The 19,780-nt window shown below is 39.3% G+C and overlaps 1 pseudogene; it reads right to left on the reverse strand.

Moving 5' to 3' along the window:
• LOC109083940 overlaps positions 1–19,780 on the reverse strand; it is a 121,674-nt pseudogene that overhangs the window by 87,786 nt on the left and 14,108 nt on the right.

Below are 19,780 nucleotides of genomic sequence, written 5' to 3' on the forward strand. Positions count from 1 at the left end.
AAAATGAAAATAGCGACTTTATTCAACAATTTTTCTTCCCACGAGTTGCCATACCGCCATTATTGAAAGTACCACAGTGCATGTGGGGGGGGGGGGGGGGGGGGGGGGGTGCTAAATAAAGTGTTTATTTTCTTTGCGCACAAAAAAATCATCTCGCAGCTTCATAAAATTCTTTGGATTTTTCGAGCACCTGTCTACATGGAAAGTATACCATAAAAAACAACTGCCCTCTGGCCACCGGATCCCAACATTGCACGAATGGAAATTTTTTCATTGCCGTCAAAATCCATTGTTGGCTTGATGCCAGTCAAATCAGATGTTGAATTTGTTTACTTAATAGCACCACTTGAACAAAAATTACCAATGTGTAATAATGTTAGAATAACTTAACGTTGAGTTTGGTTACCATATCTTGTGTTTTAGATCAATATGATGTTTGCATGAGATGATTGGAAGATTCTGAATTTTGGTTACTTATTTTTACAAATTAAAACCAACAATATATTGACATAAGCTGTCAATAGAAGTTGTCCTCATGAAATTAAATTTGGTCACCCAAACTTCAGAAACAATATAAAGCCAAATAGCAATGTCTTACGGTGTTGGTGGATTCCTAGGTGATCTGAGATGCTCTGATTCTCCAGGCCACAGCTTTGGTAAGTGTCAGACAATGAAAACCCCATTGCTTTTATAATTCATGGTTGTGAATTAATATCAGAGTTGATTGGTTGGGATCATGGCATAGAAACAAAAACTGGGAAAAACCCAAAGCCGAATAAAGATTTTCAATGAAGGATACAGAGTTGCTTCCATTTTTTGAGGTACTTGGGAGATAGCATGATTTTGTGACCTTGAAAACATATATGGGGATTCTCACTAGCTTTACAATATAAAGCACTACAGCATTCAATTAAAACTCCATTTTTTTGCATTCTTGGTAAGACAGAGAGAGAGACAGAGAGGGTGAAAAATCTGCTGATGAATCTGTTGGACCTGATGTCCCTCAGCACAGAAAGGTGACCCTGACCTCCCACTCCATCTTCCTCTCACTGCTCAAACACTTCTGTATCAAACTCCTTTTTCTTCTCTTAACTCCACTGTTATAAAACAGTGTTATTTGGTTATTATAATTTTGCAATATACAAAACTGCCCCTTACCTTATCCATTGTGGGTATAATATCTAACATCATACAGTATAAATTAATGCAAACACACTCCAATGTAGGCCCAGCGTCCACAGATAAATCTCAACTCTGTGCTATCTACTGTCTACACAGGCTACAACTTTCTAGCGTAGAATCCGAGACGGAAAAATGAATACCTCATAAGTGAACAATTTAGGGTCTCTGTACAAATACAGCAACTCCCTATTGATAAAAAAGTAAGTTTGAATAGGACATTGTGTGGGAGATTAGAGTGCTGATTTCATTAGCGTTTAGCATTAGCATGCTGCTAAGCTTGTTTAGGTTAAAGGGTGGGTTCAAGCCATGTCAGTATTACCATAATTTCTAAGGTTCTGACTGTGTAAAAAGTGCTCAGATCCTTCTAGAATTTGTCATTTCAACTTATTAAGCTCGTGACTTGTTACCATCAGATCACTACAACATTAGGTGGACACACTCAAAATGGTGGCAACTTCAGTAGTAAAATGTAGTTAAAGCTACACACACCACCCATGTAACTTTTGTCCCTCTAGCAGTTAAAAAAAAATAAATAAAAAAATAAATAAAAAAATAACTTCCCAAAGGAAACATGAAGACAACTTTGTTGTTTACAACCTTTTTTACCTATAGGTTTGCTGTTTTAAAATGATCCATCATCAGTTTTGTCTTGTTTGTTGCATCAACACACTTTCAGCTTCACACACCACCCACAGCCAAAGCTGCTTTTCCTCTGTTTTACAGATATAAGGTGACACACACAGGTGAACATATTTTGTCTGCAATTACCCATTAAATCTGTTCCAACAGCTCTAAAATATAAATCATAATAAATATTACAGGGTGTATATAAAACAATACTTAGGTAAAGGTATGGTTTGAAATCAAGCATTTTGATCCAATTTTTGTGAAGAATATGTTTGCTTTATATAATGATCGGTTTAGTTTTATGCTTTTAAACAATGATCAACAATGCATGGATCCAATAATGCACAAGTTCAATTCACACACACAAACTTCTGTGATGTGCTCTATGTTTTGGGTGTTTATAAAGGCCTAAATTGATTCTGTTCTTCACAAGCAATCATCATTTTCTTTCACAAGATTTGAATTAAACCACTTGATTCATATGGGTTTATTTTACAATGCATTTACACACTTTTTGAATCTTTTTAAGGTTACTTGAACTTGCAATGGTGGGACAAAGGCCTCTCAGGTTTCATTAAAAATATCTTTGAAGATGAACCAATATCTTAAGATTTTGGAATGAAATGAGGTGAAATGATGACAGAAATTTGGGTGGACTACCTTTTTTAATGCATCCGCATAATGACTGTTATGTAATTTGTCTATTTATTACGCAACTGGATTCATTTTGCCGTTAATAATGTCGCATAATTCAGAGTCCAAGGATGTGACCAGCTCTGAAAATGTGCAGGATGCCATGTAGTAATTACGTAATTATGACATGGCCATTAATGCACCATAACACTCAAATAACCTTAAAAAAAATCAAAATGGGCTATATAGGTCACACCAAAACATTTCGCATCTTGAAGAAAAAAAAAAGAAAAAAAAGAAAAGAAAATAATTGTTTTTATTCATACTATTTGATATTACATCTCTGGCTTCATTCACCATCTTGTGGAAAATAAAAGCCATCGTTTTGCTTTCCACTGAGACTGTTGCAGTATCTCTTGGGATTGCATTTTCGTGAAGGATACTTGCAAAAGCTGCCCCTTAATATGGCAAAAACAAGATCTTACGAGGCATAATTATGCTTCCTACCATTTGTATCTGCCTACCTCTAGTATCTGTCTATGTAGGCAGCTCACTAGGTTTTTGGAACAGAACTGAAGCATTACTGAAATATCTTTGGTCTTAAATATCTTTTCACTGACACTCTTAGTTATTCAAACACTGCCTCTGTTCCTGCCCCTTTATTAAAATCTGGCCCATTGCTTCTTCCACAGCCCAATTCCTGCCAGACCCGGGCATTTCCCCTGAGGGCAGGGGCGGGATGAGGCAGCTTAAAATTACCTCCCTAAATTCTCATTCTGCCTTCATCATTTCTCTCCTCTGTTCCTCTGCCAGTATCCTCTTCCTTGAACGCCATCTCTCCTGCTGCTTCGTGCATTTATGAATTACGGATCTGTTATGACTGGATTGGATTACCGAGTTAAGACAGGAAAAGAATGATGGTCAGGGTGTCTCCGGCAGGTCTAAAAACATATCTCCGACACAAGAGTCCACAGATGGACACAAACAGCGTTTAGCAGGGCTGGATATTTAAAGGAGCAAATCCTCGTCCAAGGTAGAGAATGCAAAAAGGAAGGAAAGGGGGGAGGGTTAAGACTGAGAGGAGAAGAGAAAGAGAGAGCACAGGTGCGAGGGGTCACCACTGCTTTTAATTAAACCTATCTTATCCTTCCACATTCTCTCTTCAGGCAAGAAACCCCTGAGGAATTACACCGTGGCACACCACAACGCTGTATGCACTCATCTACACACATGGGCAATGTAAACCTACTGAAAGGGGTGTAAAAAAGTCCTGATACAGGCCCATGGGATAACCTATTCATGTTTAATAGATACATGTTGGATAAACTCTCTATGTCCGGTGCTTAAAAAAACAGCCTGATATGTTGACATGAGGAAAGGCCTGTGACCTGAAACTAGCAAAACCAGTTTATGGGATTCCAATAAAACATAAAGACAATAACCCAAAAGGAAGGACTAGGGAAGAGTTTATGACATTATTTGGCTGTGAATATTTATTAAGAGTAAATCAGTTTCCTATTGGTGCCATGAAGTCTGATACTACAAAGAACCTATTAACATTTTCCCCACTATTGATTCAAAGTGAGGCAATAAAGACTCTCAAAGCTATAGAAAGTAAATACATTATAATCCATGAATAAGCAGCTATCGCGAGACTTTCCTCTGGAAATTGTAAACGGGAAAACAAATGGATTCAGGAAAACAGCAAAAACCTAAAAAGGTGACAACAATTACGCTGAGGTTCTATTCGTTACTATGAGTTAAATTGACATTAGGTAATGGAGACCACTGCGTCAGCAGTTGTACAGTAGGGAGCAATAATCGAGATAATGGTTCATGTGCACATACACGAAAGTAGGTGGTTTTTGATTTATATACAAATTAACAATAAATGTGGTATTGACAAACATGAGGGTCGATGAAAGTTAGATTTATACATTAACCATTGGGGGGACCGAGATAAATGAGTGCTGTGAAAAAGTTGTTCATCACTCATGATACCCAAGGAAAGAAAATTTTCAGTTATATAAAAGGGTAATAAATTAACGCTGGATATGCGTGGAGGCCAAACAAGACGTTCACATCCTTTCAGTTCAACATTACCATTTATTACATAAGCTATATGTTTCTTGAAAGCAATTACATAATGATTTGTGAAGGATCATGTGCCACTGAAGACTAGTCTTTAGATGCTGACTGCCTGAGTCATGTATGTAATAATAGGCAAAGCCGATGTCCCATTATTATTCACGAAAAATAGCATTATTTAAAGCCTCACGCATAATACTAAATAAATAATAATCCCTAAAGTGCGCCAGCCAGACAGATTGGCTAGGATATAAAACTACGGCGAGGAGGCCGCAATCATTTGTGTACTCATGGCTTCTGACTCGGTGAACCTTATAGTAGCTAGCGATACAGTGCCCGCTGACAACGAGCGAAAATGCCAGCAGCTGCACAAGCCATAAAAGAATCAAATCTGCACACATATTATGCTACCAGCCCACCTACACCTCGCCGCGCAGGCCATTTGACTTGTAGCCGCAATCTCCGGTGACGATTTGATCTATAGCTGTGCATCAGCTGCAGCAACACAGCTCCAAATGCCGTGGGTGCGACGGGGAGCGTTGGCTCATCAATTTCAATTGCGGGTCAGTAATTGCATGAGCCAACCTCGTGGTTCTGACTTGTAAGCATACATTGCCAAAGTGCGCAAAGTACACGAGAAGACAGCGTTTTACAAGAAGTACAAAATGCAGATATGTACAAGTCCTGTGATTTCACAATAGTCCATAGGGAACGCAGCCTGTTAACTATGGCCTGCTAACAAATCTCGCTAGCTTACTTCCTCTGCTATTCAGGATTGCCAGTTCAGCCATTTTATCGAACACGGCCAAAGCTTTCCATTTACAAGACGCAATCAATTGCATGGGTGGGCCCGAATGACAGTACTGCAGAGCCTGAACCGAGATGAACGGGAAGAGCCCTGACAGGAGTGGGTCTAGCCGATTGTTGTGGCTCAGAGAGATTAGCGATAGAGATGGATGAGAATCAGACGTGACAATAGGGTTACACTCGTGGCCTGAGGTGATGATGCGAATGCCGGCATGGCGACCCAGTGGAGATGATCTGCCCGCTAATGCACAGTTTCCTCTCCTTCCCAAAAAGTTGGAAATAATGTTCGCTGTCATTCAGAGCATGAGTGGTATATATATTCCCTTGTTCTTTTCTTTCTCTTTCTCTCGTCGAGCTCTGTTGGCTCCCTTTTTTTCATAAATGATGCTCTCCGGAAGTCTCTTTGACATGCAAACCAACCTAGAACAATATGCACGTCTCACTCACGAGTGTACGAGGCATGTGTTGGCAGACTTCTCTGTGCAGGAATGTGGCACAGCGAAAGCCTCCAGCCGAAGCCAGCCTGCTCTCGCTCTCTTCTTTATCCTCTTGCAGGGATTGGGCGTCCGCTTTACGATTACTCGCGTTTATCGAGCCCGAACCACCTCACTTCATTGACAAACGATCTTGGGCATACTACCAGAAACCAGTCCAATAGCTCTGCCATTTCTAGAAGCAGACTGCAGCGTTTCAAGTGCCTCCTTCCCTATTTGGCTGATTTTTCTGTTTTCTGCTGGATTCATTCATTTGGGGGGGCTGCCGGTACATAGCAACCGGCTGTGCTATCTAAGCCGTCGACGGAAAGAAGACTTATTTTTTGCATTTTATGTCTGCAGTGTTGTGCGTATGACCACTGGTTGCATTTGGGATCAATTTGTGGTTCCGTGGGGGCGCCTAAACACCTTCAAATCTTTGTAGGTGGTCAAAATAGAGTTTGGTAGGTATTATACACGATGCAATAAACACATTATTAAAGTATATTTTTGCTTGTTAATAGTTGAAACCACATCAGTGTATCTCCTATGAAGACAGAATGTGTTAACCTGTATTATTTTGCTACAAAGTTTTTACAGCAGTGGATATATTTCTTGATACCAGATCACATTGGGAGGACTGCTTTTACATTATTTACACAAAAGAGATTGATGAAGAAAGTAAAAATGCAGAAAGTTCAGACACACAGACGTGTTCAAAAACCAGTGAGAAGCGAGGAAGAACTTAAAATCTGGCTCATTCATTCTGAATTAATCTTTTTAGAACATTGTTTTTAACTTTTTTAGATTTTTTTTTTTGTGGAAACTGATACATTTTCTCTAGGATTCTTTGATAAACAGGAAGTTCAAAATAACAGCATTTGCTGAAAAATAAGTATCTTGTAACATTATAAATATCTTTATTGTCAATGCTTTGATCAGTATGCATCCCTTGCTGAATGAAAGTCTTACCTTTCTATCAAAATATATTTTGAATATTTGGTTTATTTTTAAGATTTATTTTTTGCATTTTTGCTTTTTATTATGACAGGCCAGATCAGAACTGGAAGTGGGAGAGAGAGAGGTGCAGGCAGGATCAGGAATGGTCCTCAGGTCGGGATTCGATCTTGGTGGCAACAGTGCTGTATGTCGGGCGTACTGCCCTCAAGGCTAACCCACTATAGTATTACATTATCAATCTAATTGAATATTTTTAAATAAACTTTTTTTTTTTTTTTTATTTAATTTCCTGAACCAGGTGAAAAAAAACAAAAAAACAAGGTGACATATACCTCATATCGTGATGTAAATATTTGGCCAAGTACTGTTCACCCCTACATACTACTTGCCCAAAAATTTAGTAGCACCACATTGTACTTTTGGTGCATTTTTGGCACTTTTGACACGTTAAAACTTACCATGCAAGCCTAAGACAACACAGCAAGTGCAGTTATGTCAATATATATGCATTTGCTCTGAATTCAGACACACACATATGCATTGACACTGTACCAGAGACCCATGTACTTCCTTAAACTCCACACAGGAAACAAGTTGCACCCCACATGTTACAAGCAGATCCTGTTACTCAACCTGTACTGGAAAGAAACAAACATGGAAGGGCTTTTCATAACCCTCACACACACCCAGAGAAACGGGCAGATTACGAGACGAACTGCATGCAAACAGGTCCGTTGGTTTGCAGTGGTGGGCTACCTTAAAAAAGGCTTAAATATGTTAGCTTGAGCTCTCGCAGTGTTTCGGCCCTATGCTTTGATCGGAGCGACACAGTCCTCATACAACAGATGTATCCAGTGCTGAAAGCTGCTGGCTGTCTCTCTGGGAGGAGCACTAAGAATGATTTGCGCTCACTGTTGTATGTCGCTTTTAGTTTTTATGGGCTGTCTGTGTGGACTTTAGAAACCTGATTTACTAAGAGAATTATGCAAATGAGGGTAACACGTGCGAATGCTGTCTCGCAACACAAAATATCCACAGTTCCCTATCTTGCTGTGAGTGTTAGAATTGTGGAAGTATTACATCAGCTTACTACAGTCTTGCATAATGGCGCACTCGACAGCTCACTCCATCACTGTCTAAAAAGACGTCAAGAATTTAGAGCCCACTCCCGTATCCTTCCATATAATGGCCTCCTCGGTTATATGTACGCCAATGAGCGCAATACTGTCGACGTCCTGTCAAGACCTCTACACCCCATGCCTTCTATGGGTGGTCTTTCGCTTAGCTAAAATTTTTGCTGGCCAATATTAATCCAACGTTAACGTGCGACAGGCAATAGTGGTGTGTTGTACAGTGTAAGTGACGATGATCTGCGCTATTCAACACTCTAATTTTCTTAAGGCACAGATGTGTTCCATCACTATTATACTAAAGCAATAGATGTAGGTTTAAATATGGAGGACATCCGTAAGGAATTGTACAAAAATCTTCCATGGAACAGGATCCTTTGAACTTAATATCCTCTTAGTTGATTTTTTGACATAAAAGAAAAAAATAATATTTGACCCATACAAATGTATTTTTGTGCTAATGCTACAAATATACCCCAAGTACGACTTAAGACTGGTTTTCTGTCGCGTGGTCTGGTCACATATAGACACTACTCGCCACCTACTGGTAAGGAGAGTTATTTTTCATCTCACACAGGTGCAGAATGTATGCGCTAGTTGGCCAATTGCATAACAGGGTGTTCCGCGGGGTCGTCTTACAAAGTAGATATAGATAGTTGATTTGACTAACTACAATTAAGAGAAGATTAAGAAGTAGCCCTGTAAAAAGTATTTAAAAGTCGTCACATGCCACTTTTACAAGGGAGGTAAATGTTTGTAACATCTGTCTCATGTATGTTATTTGTCCGAATACTGGGGGTCTGGGTGGTTTATTTACTTGGACGCTCAAACGAAATCTGTTCGGGCGCTTACTGACTGACTGGGCGCTGCTGCGTGCTAGCATGCTACTTGTTACTTGATCCCACACTTGCTGAAATCTGAACATGTACTCGCGCCACTGCTCTCATCTGCTTCCGTGATTTTGTGTCCTGTCTCCCGCTAATACTGTTTATAATGGTTTCATGCATCAGGGAGCCGCTATCAATATGTGGGGGAATTTAACATCACTTTTGAAATGAGCACTAGGCAGTCGCAGTTCACTTCCGATTTCGTCGCAATCGTGCGCATGGGCATTCTGTGTAAGGGAGTCAACATCTGTCATCTAACAGATTAATTTATCATGAGCTGAGAATCATTAGAGGACAAATCCTCTCAACAGCTCTTATCATTCATCTCTACCTCCCTTACGCCTCGACGCCTGTTGATCATTCAAAATCTGACTCCTTCCAGCTTGTGTTGGATGCAGGGTTGTTTTTTTCGACGCAATTGGGCGCGCTTTTGCCGAAAAACTGTATATGCCGTGGCGGCTACCGACATTTCTTTTTCCCCCTACCCCGTTGGTTAAAGGTTGAAATTGCATAAATTACATTTGACTGAAATGCTTTTACTCAACCCTGTATTGCATTCGTGACCTGTGCGTCCAAAACTGGTGTCTAAATGTTTTGTGCAAGAGGGCCACTAGCAGGAAGCCTTTGATCTGTGTTTATGGGCAAGTGTAATATACAGTGACTGTAAAAAATAATTTATTTTATGGGATGGAAGGGACAATGTTTTGATTTGATATTGGATAGTCCGGACGTGGTCAGGGTCAGCCTACTTTGGGCTGTTTTTTAATACTGTCACGGGATGCACAATTAAAACCTGAATGTACTGGCTAGTGCTCAGTACTTTTTCACCTTCCATGAGTCATTCAGACTTGATCAGGTGCAAGTACTGTCACTCTGTCTTCAAGTCTGCATCAAATCAGCACGTCCCGTAATCACAGGTAAACTGCCTGATCAGTCAGGTGTTTGGTCATGAGAAGTGTTCCACAAAACAGCTATGGTTTCAGCAGACAGTTATAAAAGGTTGATGTTTACAAAATACATCTTTTGAATATACTAGTATGAACTCATTGTCCCGTTAACTCTGAGAGCTTTATTTTCCCCTCCTCAATAAAGTTTTGGTTTTCAGTTGTGTTTTTATTGTTCTAATTCTGTTTTCTTGGGTTGCATTGAGTTAGAACACTTAGTGCATTTCTTTGTGCTTCATTCCCACCCTTTCTGAATTATGTTTGCCCATTGAGAAGGAGTTATCACAAGGTAAGATGTTTTAGTTTGTGCTGTGTCTATCTTACACACAGTAGAGAGTAATGTTAGTTCTAAGTGTTGGCCAATGTAATGGTTAAACTTGGAGTGGGCGATGACGTCTTAAAAATGTATGGTAAAAGTCTGAAAAAAGGGTCTTGAAAGGGTATTAAATTTAAATCCATGATTTCTGTATATACCCTGTTAGTCTTTGCGTGGTGTGTTTTTAAAGGTGCAACTTTTTGGCCCACACACAGACGACATGACAAGGATTGTTTTTCTGTCAACCTGGTTGATGTGGGCTATTACAATCATCCACATTTGTGTGTGTACCAGCCACTCCAGTGATCACTGATTTAGACCTGTTTTGCATTAGCCTGCTCTTATTTCACACTGATGATACTTTCATGAAAAAAACGCTTCTTCTCGTGCTCGTAACTCCTCTCGTCTAAACAAGTCTACATGAGCCTGCTATTCATATTTAATGCCACTAAACCAGCTGGGAATCTGAGCCAATTATTCATTACTGAATGCTTCACACTCCCTCATACCCCACTGTAAAGAGAGAGGGAAGGAGAAGAGGGAGGAATGGAGAAACAAGGCTAGGGGGTTTGTTGAGACAGTCCATTGTTCCATTAGCACCATGTTGCGTTCCCCTCTGGGACATGAGGGTGGAGAGAGACCAGCACGGTTCAAATTCACTGTTGACCATTTACAGCATGTGCATGCTGGGACACATGGTCCCCTGCATGCTCTTCATGGCCAGCTGGGCAAAAGGTGACAGGACATGTCTTGCAACGATGGATAGAGTACTGTAATGACCAATTGTGCACAATGACATCAAAAACTACTTCTTTCTGCTAGAAAGGATACATTCACAGCAGCAAAAAAAAACATAGTTGTGCATTCATTTTGCCATGTTTTTCTTACATGGTAGGCTAATATACCATGAATAATATTACAAACACCTATTATATAAACAAAAACTTATTTTGGATGCATTAATCAAGATTACTCGTTTGACAGCACTTCATATATATATTAGTGCTGTCAAAGGAGTAATCTTGATTAATCGCATTAAATTAAGTTTGGAAACATTACTATTTTTTATGTTTTTTGAAAGAAAGTTTCTTTCTGCTCATCCAAGTCCTGCATTTTATTTGATAAAAAAAGGTAAAATGGGATATATTATTACAATTTAAAATAATTGTTTTTGAAATTTATTATACAGTACTTTTAAATTATCATTTATTTCTGTTCTGTTATGCATAAGCTGAATTTTTTAGGATCATTATCACATGATCCTTTTAGAAATCATTCTAAGATGATGAGATTCATTATCAAAGTCTTCGGAAACAGTTCTGCTGCTTAATATTTTTTCAGAACATGGTTCGATATACTTTTTTTTAGGATACTTTGTATGAATAAAAAGTACAAAAAGAAAAAAAGAAGCTATGTTTTTAAAATATAAATATTTTGTAATAACAATATACACTACTGGTCAGTATTTTTTTTTCATTTCTTTTTTTTTTAAATAAAATCATACTTTTATTCAGCAAGGATGTGTTAAATTGATCACAAAGTGATAGTAAAGAAAATATATTATTAGAATATATATTTATTAGATTTTTTTTTTTTTTTTTTTTGTCGAATAAATGCATTTCTTTTTAACCTTTTATTCATCAAATATATTAGACAGCAGAACTGTTTTCCAACACTCCATATAAATCAGAATATTAGAAACTGATTTCTAAATGATCATGTTGATAGACTGGATGTTACTGTTGCCACTGAAGGCTGGGAGTAATGATGCTGAAAATTCAGCTTTGCATCACAAGAAAAAAAATTATTTTTTTAAGTATAGTTCAAAATAGAAAACTATTATTTTTATAGTTGTAATAATAATTTCACACAATATTACTGTGTTTTTTCTGTATTTTTGATCAAATAAAGGCAGGCTTGATGAGCAGAAGAAACTTCTTTCAAAACATTAAAAATAGTATGTTTCCAAACTTTTGGGTCTGTACTGTATATATGTATATATATATATATATATATATATATATATATATATATATATATATATATATATAGTATAGTCCGTAGGGTAATAACTGTATTTGCCACGTTTTGCAATTTAAGTTATTACAAAATCCTCATGTATTCCCCATGTTCCTATACAAATAAAATAAAATGGTGCATGAATATAGTAACGCATTCCATGGTACAGTAATCTAAAAGTAACCATTATCACTGTACAACAGTACATTTACTATTCTACAGAATACTGCATGTTGCCGTCTTTTGCTCATGGGCACTATCTCACTAGCAACTTCAGAAATGTGACTGAATAGACAGCAGACAGGGAAATATCACTTCCATTTCACACTTTAAAAAGCCCTCAAAACACATTGTCACATCCACAAAAACATTCGTGGGCCATAACATTTAGACAGCTGATTTATAGAACGGCTGTGCAACAAAATGTTTTGAACTATACTGAACTGAGAAAACAAAGAGGGGTTTGATTTTAAGCGAATCTCCTTGCATATCTATAACTCGCAGCAGACCTGACAGTTTAAGACTGTGCTGATTAATGAGTTTTGACTAAAAGAATTACGGAGACCATTTACAGACAAAGACAAAAAACAAAGATTAACGGTTCACCTCAAAACTAATTAACTTGTTGCTAATAAATAAATGGGGTCAATTTCGATTCCATGCAGACTTCTCATTAGCAGCTACAGGTAACAAGAATCTCATTAGCAGCTACAAGTAATAAATTTAGGTTAGAAAATTGTGGTGGGAATTTTGGTTTTGAAATGTTAGTAAAAAAGCTGAAATTTGCAATGCTCTTGTCATGGTTTATAACATTATTTAAAGGTTACAAAACATTCCTTACAGTTTGGTACTACACTGTTTTCACCCAAAATATATTGTTAATAAACATTTATTTTTAATATGTTTACGTTTCTCCAGTTTTCTAGTTCATTTAAAGGTTACAACATTTCTTAGAACATTCAAGTAAAAATTCAATCATGAGAACAGCCTGAGAATGTTGATCTCAGAACGTTGCCTCAAGGTTATGAAACATCAAACAAAACATTCTTTAAGTAATATTTATGGAATGTTCTTATAACTTTTATAAGAATGTTCCATGCACATTACTTTAAGAGTGTTTTGTCCTGACACTTATATAGCATAACTTTTAAAAAAACGTTAGTGAAAGTTGTGAGAACGTTCCCCGCCTAGCTGGGTTTCTGCTATCAATGAGCTTTTCCATTTCTTCCTTCGTTCCCTTCGGTCTTCTTGTGGCTGACTCTGTTTTCGCTCTGACAGTGATAATAATCTGTGGGTATCTGTTGGGATAATAAGGCTGTGTTTACATTAGGGAACAGTATTCCATAAGGCATCTCCTGATTCCCGTCTGCACCCCGCGGCTGATAGTGTCTTTAATGACAGCACAACAGCAGCTATCTGCAGCAGTCTGTACATACTGCCGATCTACTGAGATCCTGGTCCCTCATGGCCATTGTTGATCATAGATTTGCACTACAAGAGCACACACACACACCCAAAACAGCTGAAACAAAAACACATTCCTCAAATACACATAAAAACCAAAACCACTACATACAGGTTGGAATGACATGACTGAATTTCTTTTGTGAGTGGATATTCATTTTAAAAAACAAAATGATATTCTACGCAAAGAAGAAATAATTGTAGATAATCCGACACTCAGGCACCCATGCAAACAAACCACAGATTACGACTGGAAGGGAGGAGAAGGGCGATTGAATGAAAGAGACATGTTTGGCAGTGAGACATTCAGTGCGCATTACACATCGTCAATGTGTAGACATCAATACAGGCAGGAACTGGTGCGCTCCAGCCACTGCACTGGCTTCGGAGAAAGAGGCATTTAGTATTGAAACAGTCATAATGGCTGGTCACACTCTCACGCTGTTTTCCTTAATCTCATTCTGCTCCGTAATCCGTTTGACATGCCGACCCAGCGGCAGAATTCAGCCGGACCCGCAAATGAGCAGAGTATGTTGGGAAGATAAAGCAACCGTCTCCAGCCTCAGACAGGAGAGGAGAGCTGCAGAGAAAAGACTGGCACCCAATGACACGTTGTGAGGAGTCCGTCAACAGGAAATGACATGATTACTGGTAATGTCAACAGGAGGGCAACACCAGCAGAACAGAACCGGCACTGAATACAGACAGTAATGAGGACATTTTATGTAAGCAGAAAGGATAATGTATGTAAATGCTGGCACGCAACACACAACAGTATAAAGCAGCAGCTGTGGGCTTATGATCCATCAGCAACCTGCATTATGGGTAATTGTGTGTGCAAAAATGGCAGCAGTATTTGCTGTACATCAGAAGTCAGCGCTCATATTCAATCCATAGATCGTTGTGTGGGGGACACATAAAGGCATGATTGTGTGAAAAGGGCTCAGTGGCTCCATTCCAAAACCTAGTGAACCGCCTACATAAGCAGCCGCCTTCTAAGCATCCTAACTGAAAATGTAATGTCATAGGTGATTGATTTAGAACGTTCTGGAAGCACACAAACATTGGTTTATATGAGCTTCATTCCATGACAAATACTTGACTCAGAACTGAAGTCAACTGAGTTTGATATTAGCATGTTGCTAAGCTAATGTTGCGACACTCAACACTAGTAAAAAAAAAAAATACAAACGCACACATAATATTGGTTTTGCCAGTAGCATGTTGCTCAGCTAACGCTACAAATACTCAAACTTAAAAATACAAAGCACGTTGCAACACTCTAATAAACATAAAAATACATAGCACACTAAATATTGGTTTATAAGGGTTGCGACTTCATGAAAATATTCACAATGGCTTGAATCACAAATGATTTCAATTTGAGTTTTGACAGTAAGCATGTTTGCTAAGCTAATGTTACAATCTCAAACTTAAAAATTTATAGTACGTATGGTTTAAAAGCTGTACTCCCATGGTATTACTCAAAACAGCTTGACTCACAATTCATTTAAGTTTAAGTTTGAGTTATTAGCATGTTGCTAAGCTAATGTTGCAACACTAATAACCATAAAAATACATAGCACACAAAATATTGTTTTATACGTCTCAAATACTCTGCAAAATACACATAAGATGGTAACTTCGGTTTGATATTGAATTTGAACAGGCATTCAATAGTCTTCCAGACAATTTTTAGAGGGGCAGTCACTTGTCATGGAATCATTTCAGATTCAATATGGAAAACAGTAATCTTATATTTATCAACAGTGTTGGGCAAGTTACTCTGAAAATGTAATCAAATTACTGATTACTGATTACTCTTTTTAAAAATAATCATATTACGTTCTGATTACTTTATTTCAAAAGTATTTCGTAATTAGTTACATTACTAGTTACTTTACTTTTTTCTCCATGAAAATTATGAAATCCCAACATACATGCTCCCGATATATATGTTATTACAGTTTAATTCAATATTCACCAGAACACTGTTATTTTTAACTAAAGCAAGCGGCTGCTGTGTGCATGGTATGGCGTGACAGAATGCCAGCAAAGAGATATGCATTTATAATCTCTAAAAGACATCTCAGTTCATCGCTATCTCACAAATCTGTTATAACATAATAAATATAAATCATAATGAATCTTTCATAAATGTCTACAATTCGTGTGTTATACACACGTGTTATAGCCTAAATAGAAAGTCTGCATAAGCTTGCACCTGTTAATTGTTTTATATTTTATATTAGTTAATGTTGCTTTTGTGCCATAGATGAATAATTTATTTGTTTTTAGATATTTTATTGTTTAGATATTTCTATTTTGCGGAAGTCCCGTGAATCATTTTATTCTCCCGCATCCAGCACACACTCGAGTGTCCGCACCAGCACTAGCCCATCTTGTCCCGCGCCGCAATTTGTTGTGTCGGGTCTTGCTGGAGCAGGTCTCTAATCCACAGCCACTTGACTGGACAGTGAGTGTGCAACATCCTTTTTACAATCTCTAGATTATAAAACACTGCATTTTGTCAGCAATGTAACGCGGCAGTAACTATCGGCTTGTAACTAAACTCTTATTACTATTTTTTGAAAACTATAACACGTTAAATTAACTCCATTACTAAAAAGTAATCAAATTACAGTAATGCATTACTAAGTAATGTGTTTACTGCCCAACACCGTTTATCAACATATGCCACCATGGTATACTAAGGTTGAGGTTAGGGGTTAGTATTTGTTTCAGCAATACATTCAGCACTGATATTGCCATGACTAATGAAATCTTGAAAAGGTTTAGGATATATCACGCAAATGCACCACTAGATTTCAACATATATATTATTCATAAGAACGTGTGGCCTCATGCTCTGACAGTCATCTTCAGTCAAGCATCAGTCAAGAATATCAATTTACATCAGTCAATTTATATATGTATATATAGTAGGGGTGAATATCACTCAATTTTATATGTATATATTAGGGGTGTAACGGTACACATATTGTGTACTGTACGGTTCAAGGGGGGAAAATTCCAAATGGAAGTGATCACGAGCTGAATTGCAGTGTAGATTACCCAGCCTTTATGGAGTCTCTGAGAAGGGATGCTGGAAAGTGCTCTAACCGCGGACTCTGTCCGTTCTACTGGGGGACTTCAATGCTCACGTGGGCAACGCCGGCCCCCCGATCGGAACTTGAGTTGTGTTCTGTTATTGGACTTCTGTGCAAGTCACAGTTTTGGTCCCAGTAAGGTCTCCGGTGCCTGTCAAGGCGGCAGTCCCCAAACCCGGTGTTGGACACCGGAAGTAAGGAACGCCTTCAACAGCTGAAGAAGGAGTCCTACCAGGCCTGGCAGGCATGTGGGACCCCTGAGGCAGCTGACGGGTACCAGCAGGCCAAGCGGGCCTGCAGCCTGGTTGGTTGTGGAGGCAAAAACTCGGGTCTGGGAGGAGTTTGGTTGAGGCAATGGAGAAAGACTGCCGGTTGGCCTCGAAGAGATTTCTGGCAAACCGTATGGCACCTCAGGAGGGGACGCAGTGCCATGCCAACTAGGGGTGCTGGTACTAGTATCGGTACCGAACGGTTTCATATGCAAATTCCAAATGGTGTCCGTCAGCAGATGTCACGGTTTACTGTCATAAATGTATTTTTATTGTTGTCAGCATAACTGTTGCAAATAAATTTTATATTTTAAAAGTTTTAAAATAAGTCTATATAATATATAAAAACTAATATATATATAAAAACTTTTTAAAATATAAAAGGTATATTGTTGTTATGTCTGTGTCCCATCAGCGAATCTGGTGATGGACACATGCTGCTTTGTCACGGGAACATCCAAGCTGAAGGAGGAAATTATGTGCCCTTTTGCCAAGTGCATTCCTAACGACTACATAATGGAAAACATGTGCCCTGCACACTCCAAAGTCCCCACTCCACGGGGATAAGGATGATCACTTCCATTTAGAATTTGCCCAGGACCGTTCGGTACCGATACTAGTACCGGCACACCCCTGCTGCCAACACTGTTTACAGTGGAGGTGAGCAGCTGTTGACCTCAACAGGGGATATCGTCTGACGGTGGAAGGAATACTTAGATGATATCCTCAACCCCCTGACATTTCATCCATTGAGGAAGCAGAGGCCGAGGGCTCAGAGGTGGATTTCGTTTATCACCCAAACTGAAGTCACTGAGGTAGTTAAGAAGCTTTCTCGGTGGCAAGGCACCGGGGGTGAATGAGATCCCACCCTGAGTACCTCAAGTCCCTGGATGTTGTGGGGCTCTCTTGGCTGACACGCCTCGGCAGCATTGCATGGCGGTCGTGGACAGTACCTCTGGACTGGCAGACCGGGGTGGTGGTCCCTCTTTTCAAGAAGGTGGACCGGAGGGTGTGTTCCAACTACAGGGGATCACACTCCTCAGCCTCCCCGGAAAAGTCTATGCCAGGGTACTGGAGAGGTGAATTCAGCCGATAGTTGGAACCTTGGATTCAGGAGGAACAATGTGGTTTTCGTCCCAGTTGTGGAACACTGGACCACTCTATACCCTCTCCAGGTGCTGAAGGGTTCATGGGATTTTGCCTTAACCAATCCACATGTGCTATGTGGATTTGGAGAAGGCATTTTGACCGTGTCCATCGCGGCATCCTGTGGGGGGGTGCTCCAGGAGTATGGGGTCCGGAGCCTTCTGCTAAGGCTGTCCGGTCCCTGTACGACTGGAGCAGGAGCTTGGTTCGCATTGCCGGCAGTTAGTCATTCAGACTTGTTCCCAGTGCATGTTGGACTCCTGCAGGGCTGCCCTTTATCACCGGTCCTGCTTTTTTTTTTATGGACAGGATTTTTGCAGATGATGTTTGTCATGTTGGCTTCATCAAGCCAGGACCTTCAGCGTGCACTGGGACGGTTTGCTGGCCAAGTGTGAAGCGGCTGGGATGAGAATCAGCACCTTTTAAGTCCGAGGCCATAGTTCTCAGCCGGAAAAGGGTGGTTTGTGCCCTTCAGGTTGGTGGAGAGGTCCTGCCTCAAGTGTAGGAGTTTAATTATCTTGGGGTGTTGTTTGTTTACGAGTGAGGGAAGGATGGAGCGGGAGATTGACAAGTGGATAGGTGCTGCTGTCTCTTTTTCTGCTGTGATGCGGTCGATGTACTGGTTCTGTCGCATTAAAGAAGGGGGTATCCCTTCAAGACATTGCTGTGTCCATCAAACAGATTGGAGGCAAAGCTCAGTAATCACAAAAAAATCATATCATAGAAGGGAAGAAAAAGAGAGACTTCATCAATAAGCTTCTCATAAAATCAGCACAGCTCTTCCTGGAAGCCTTAATCCCCCACACACTCAGGGAAAACACCAGAGACAAAGTGGGACAAACACTGTGGGATAAACATTGCCATTTCATATGACATTGAGTTTGCCTTCCGTTCTGCTGTTTTGCACAACCAAAACCAACAACACACTAATTAAATTAGACATCAGCTTCAGAGATGCAACAGGAAACGATGAAGAGGGAGAGAAAGCGAGGTGACCTCATCATTGGCTCTGACCCCAAGTTTGAGGTCTCTGGTTGACTCGTGTTTCAATACAGGACTGCGGTGACATCTGTTAGTCAGATTTAAACTGAAGACTTCCTGTCAGGGTCAAAAAAATAAATATGGTTCCTTTTGCTCATAATTATCCCAGGAGTGAGTCTTAATGAGTTGCTCTGTTTTATTCTAATTCATAATAACCAGCACACACTGATCTTAATTACCTACAGCATAGCACCTCCAGCTAAACAGCCACCTCAGTCCCTATGGACCATCCTGCAGTCTTGTGCCTGCGATTACAGATTCATCAGAGACAATTAGGAGACTCCCCAAAGACACTTGAGATCACAATGTTGACACCTCTGTCACATCCTTTAAAGCTAGATCGATCAAAAATTATTGGGTTTTTGCATTTCATGCTTTTTAAAGCATTCAAATTGGGAACTTGTAAAACCCTACTCTAAATTGAATATCCTATGATGAGATTTGTCAGAGCACATGGCTAATTTTTGAATGGTCATCAATTAGCTAACAGCTGTACTGGGTTGATAAGATGATGTTTACTTCAAGCAAGCAAGCAAGCAAAGCAAGAAAGAAAGAAAGAACATGCAATGCTTTTACTTGTGATCCATCACCATTTCACTTTCAAAGTGTTAACATAAAAAAGCAACAAACTAAGCATTTTTGCATAATAATTTTTTATAAGCGAAATACACAGTTCCTCTTAAA

Source organism: Cyprinus carpio, chromosome B9 (genome assembly GCF_018340385.1).
Source record: "Cyprinus carpio isolate SPL01 chromosome B9, ASM1834038v1, whole genome shotgun sequence".
NCBI lineage: Eukaryota > Metazoa > Chordata > Actinopteri > Cypriniformes > Cyprinidae > Cyprinus > Cyprinus carpio.